Source organism: Echinops telfairi, unplaced genomic scaffold, assembly GCF_000313985.2.
Source record: "Echinops telfairi isolate 266 unplaced genomic scaffold, ASM31398v2 ScPeMD7_31;HRSCAF=116, whole genome shotgun sequence".
Lineage (NCBI taxonomy): Eukaryota > Metazoa > Chordata > Mammalia > Afrosoricida > Tenrecidae > Echinops > Echinops telfairi.
Window position 1 is genome coordinate 42,973,902 of NW_022103928.1, and position 5,577 is coordinate 42,979,478.

A 5,577-nucleotide genomic window follows, 5' to 3' on the forward strand; every position below is an offset into this window, starting at 1 on the left:
AAAAAAAAGTCCTAGAAGAAATGCCTGATTGAAAGTACTGGCTGCTCCCCAGAAGAAAGATCAGACTTTCTACTCTAGCGGTTCTCAACCTGTGGGTCACGACCTCTTTGGGGGTCGAACGACACTTTCACAGGGGTCGCCGATTCTTAACAGTAGCAAAATGACAGTGAAGAAGTAGCAACGAAAATAATTTTATGGTTGGGGGGTCACCACCACATGAGGAACTGTATGAAAGGGTCACGGCCTGAGGAAGGCTGAGAACCCCTGTTCTTCTCCTTTAAAGTCACATCTCAGAAACTCACGGAAACACTTCTACTTTGTCCTGTAATGTTGCTGGGTCAGAATCCACTCAATGGTAGTGAATTCGGTTTTGATTTGGATCAAAACCAACAACAAAGTGTTTATGATCTAACAGAGCGGAGCAAGGTTATGATGGACCGTCTTTCACCTGCTAAGTGTTTCAGGAATATTATCATCCATAACGTAACGTAAAAGAAATAAGAAACTAAACACTGTTTCTCAAACTGATGTGATTAGATGCTTTTTTTCAGAGAGTTTCAGTGTTAAACATTGTATTTTCAATTAGCAATTGTGTGGGATAGATTTGGCAACAGATTTTCCTCTCTCGCATCTTTGTCTGAGTGGCATCTGGCCCGTCAGGGTTCGCTTCTCTGGGAAGCAGGTGGGTCTAAAAAAGAACCCAACTTTAAAATTCACGTCTCGAAGTGGCTCTGAAAATCGCCAAGCAGCATTTTCCTTTTCCATTTCATTGTTGTTGGTAGCTCTTCATGTGGCTTGTGTCCAGTTATGGACCGCAGGGACCATCATGTGCAGTGGTGTTTATGAGCAGTAGCTGAGAGGTTCTTTTGAAGCCTCTGTTCAGAGAGTGATTCCCTGCAAGGTTTGATTTGAAGGACTTGTGTACAGCAGTGCTTCTCAAAGTGGGTGCTAGGACCCTCTGGGGAGTGCTGAACCAATCCAGCCGGGCAACCAACGCAGATGCTCACACTTTCTCCTAGCCTATGGGCTGTAGTACAAAAAATGTTCATTGCTGGAGTGGGGGTGATATATATATAGATATATGTATTCTGAAAAGGGAGGGGTAGGCCAAATAAGTTAGGGAACCTCTGGTGTATAAAGCTGTGCCTTTCCCTCAGATCCCTACCACCACCACACTGTCAGCAGCTTGCAGGACTGGGTTAGGAGAACTACTTGTCACTCAGTGAAAGAGTTTCCAACAGGGTTATTGGGGGCCTATGTAAAATCTGTATCAGTTTCTGTGGGAGTATGAGTTAATAATGATAATACAGACATTCAGACAGCATCGCTACTGTGTTATAATTTAAAATAACTGAATTTTTAAAAAACTACGAAATCTGTTCACACAGTTCCATCTGACTCACACATGCCCCCGGCGTCAGTGTGGAACTGTGTTTCACAGGGTTTTCAACGACTCCTTTTGGGAGAACTGATCTCCAGGCTTTGCTTCCGAAGTGCCTCTGGGCGGATTTGAAAGTCCAGTCCTCTAACAGCTGAGTCTGCTAACCAGTTGTACAACCCAGGGACCCCTATAACCTATAGGATGGTAGGAACATGCAAATGAAGTCCAGGATCTTAAAAAGAGTTTCAGCTGCCAAACGCCTCACAAGGGTCATATCAATGTGAGGGAGTAAAAGATGGGGCTGTGGGACGGTAACACAGATTGCTGCTCGGACTTCATTTGGTATTTGAACAAATCCTTCTCCTCAGAAAGTCTGGAGAGGGTGCTCAGAGGCAGAAGGGACTTGATATCAGTGCATGTGATTTGGGGTTCGCTTTCTTGACAAACTTCCTGGGTGTCTGGGAAAGGAAGCTGGGGTAGTACAGCGACTCTCCATGGACATGAACTAGGGGAAGTACCGCCCCTCAGGCTGCACTGCCCCTGCAACGGGGCTGCCATCAGTCCAAGACAGAGTGAATCGTTCCATGTGCAGACTCCCTTACAAAGGCTAGAGGAGCTGGGCAAAGCGCTCATCCTGGCCTGGCTGTCGGTGCCCCTTCTTTATGGCTTCCCCCTGCCTTATCCTTAAGCTTAACCTTGTACCTTCCTTCCAATCCATGATCCCGTGATCAGTCCAAGGTAATTATTAAATGGGCCTGAGCTTTATGGTTGTAAGCCTACTTCCAGTTGCACCTCACCATACACAGTCTCAGACTGAGGGAAAGGTTCTTCATTTGCTCGTGGCTTCCCCTGTACGGTTCCTACTTTACAACAGATATTATAAGGTGATAAGAGCCCTGGTGCCATAGTAGTGAATGCACTGGGCTGAGATCTTCATTGTTGGCAGTTTGAAACCACCAGCTACTCCAAGGGAGAAGACTGGATTTCTATTCCTGTAAATATGTATAGTCTCAGAAACCCACAGGAGGTCGCTATGAGTCAGCACTGATTCTGTGGTAGTAGGACTTTGGATTGATGCAGTGACCAGCTTTTTTTACCTAATTTCCCCCAATGTTATGTGTTCATTAGGAACCTGATTTTTGTAAGAAAGCTTCTAGTACAGTATGTACCACATAGCTGCTTTTCATAAATGTCATGTAAATCCATGGTTGACATGGGATAGGGTTCCAGCAGTCAAAAAGACATGACGCATACAAAGGGATGGTATGATTCAGCATGATCTCATCTTTTTCTGCCATGCCACCTTCTCTTGCTTTGTCTGAGCAGTCACAGCACAGACGGTTCCCTTAAAATTATGTCCCATTCTCTCAAGTTACTGGGGTTGCCTTGAGAGCTGAGACTGTGTCTGCACTGGGTCTCTCTGCTCCAGTCCTAGTACAGCAATGGGGACCAGAACATTTTTTTAAATCATTCTATTGGGGGCTCATACAACTCTTATCACAATCCAAACATCCATCCATTGTGTCAAGCACATTTGTACATTTGTTGCCATCATCATTCTCAAAACATTTGCTTTCTACTTGAGCCCTAAATATCAGGTCCTCATTTAAAAAAATTTGTTAGTTGAAATGATTATAATATAATGGATAGGGTAGGATATTACAAACACATTTGAAAGTCTGTGCTTAAAATTGCTCTTGGAATAAATTATATAAAAGGTAAAAGTCCCCTAATAATGTGCAATTTCCCCAGCTTATTCGGTGATCTCATGTGGTTTGGAAGTACCCTACTTTGGCATTTCACTATTATACCAATTTTATGACCAAATCCCTAAATTGAAAGAAATCTCACAAACAAACAGTTCGTCATTTTGAAATTTTACAGATGTGAGATATATAAAATGTAACGGTATCAAGAAAGTATGTTTACCATTTTCAAAATTTCAGGTACAGCAAGTACCTCATTCACTGCATATAAAATGCATGCCAAGGCTTGTAAATTACCATGTCAAGGATTTGTTAACTGCTTACTATGAATCAGTCAGACAGTCACTTAAGTAATCTCAATCAAATGCATCATGTGGGAAAAGCCTTGGGTGAGGAGATAAGGAGGTCACCAGGGTGTGGTGTGAGACAGATCTATCTCTATTAACACATAGTCAAACTCTCTCTGCCATCGAGTCAATTCCAACTCAGAGTGACCCTGCAGCACAGAGTAGAATTCCCTTGTTGGTTTCTGAGGTTATAAATCTTTACAAGAGCAGAATGCCTCTACTTTCTCCTTCAGAGCAGCTGGTGGGTTGGAACTGCTGACCTTGTGCTTAGCAGCTCAGGGCTCCTTTATTAGCACGCAATGACTAAATAATTTAAGTCCCAATATAATGTAATATTAAACTCTTCAAGATATATTATAAATGTGTAGAAATGTCGCAGAGAGGAATAATCAAGGACGGGTTTCATTAACAATGTAGAATTGGAACTGGCTCTAGAAGACCAAGTGGATGTGAAAAAGGAGAATCAGTGAAATCTGGAGTCAGAATGAGGTAAAGGCAGACATTGTGGACAGAGTGCTGGTCAGAGTTACTTGGAAGTTACTTGGAAGAAGGTCTTAGAAGTCCAGTGGAGGAATTGATCTTTGAAATCATGGAGCTTCTGACAGATTTTTAAGAGCAAAACTCACTGAAGAGAGTGGTGCTAATGAAATAGTAATCTGAAAGCAGAGCTCCAAACACTGCCATAAAATTAATCTTGTGCCCATGTTTTTGAAGTCAAGGCTTAAATTGAAATAAACTACCCATACTTCCCTGGGAATCCTTCAGCTGGCACTGGTAGATATCTACCGCCAATCTTTTGCCAACAAAGATCCTAAGTGTCCCAGTTAGGAAGACCACAGAGGGAGAAAGTTCTGGTTATGCTAGGAATGTTGGAATGCTGAATATTCTAGGAATGGCTCAGCCACTTCACTTCCTTTTCCACTAATTAGGGTATGTTTGGAAGGTATGCCCAGGGAAGAAGGTTGTTCAGAAACGCTCTATAATGAAGTTGTGATACCTGAGAACAATGTGCTCTTCATGGTCCCTGGGAACCAAAGAGTGAAGAAATAAAGCAAACCCACTTATGCAAATTTAAAATCTCAGTGTGTTTAGTAACAACAAATGAAAACAAATAATTCAGAAGAAATAAATCACAATTAAAACGGCTTAACCCTGTTCAACTGTACATAATGATAGAGTTGACCTACGTTACTTCTTGTGGTAGTTACATAATCTGTTGTCAATTTGAGACTTACAAGTGAAGGGATGGAGGTTAGTCTGTCAATCAAGTCGTAGCTTGATGACCTCATATGACCTCCTCATAAGGAGATAAATAGCTCACTGGAGGTGGGACACACTATCTCCCTGTGAGATATTTCCACTGACAAGACACATGAAGCTATGCTAGAGCCCTGGAACTGAAGGAGCCATGTGGAGACCCCTGCCAGCACTGAGATGCTTCCACTGCAACTGGATCCATAAGACCTTCCACCCATTGGCTTGTGATCTTCCTGCATTCGGTGTCATTGCATGTGTTTCATGAGTCTGAAGAGGAATTTATAGATTGGTATTGGACATGTGGGCTAATATCAGACTTAAGGACTTGATCTGGACTGTGCTGGGATGTTTTCTCAATATTCAATTGCTTTTGTACATAAAGCTTTTTCTTATATGCATATAAGTGTCTATGAGTTTGTTTCTTGAATCTACCTAGACTGACACACTTCCCTCACTGCATCTTCCTTCCAAGTCCTTTCACTGTTTCTACTGCCTCAGAACCAGGATATTTAGAAAACCCAAGACCAGTTTTGGTCCCACACGGGCTAAATTTTATCTTTTCAGATAAATATTAGATATTGACCATAAACTTTCATAAAGAAGAAAAGATTTACAGGGTGATTTAAACAGATATTGTGGGCAATTTTAAGATCTAAGGGCTGTGCCGAGGTCATTTGTAATCATGATATTACTTATCTAGCAGAGGAAATTATCATTTGAGAAAACTGTCGATATCTAAGAGATATTTTTAAATAGGTTGGAAGGGGACTGATTTGTTCCTATCTGAGGATTTAAAGTACTAGCTACTCCATCAATTAAACATTTACATTTTTATGCTGAAAGCATTGACTAAAGGCTGTAAGCAATTTATTCTATTGACATAATT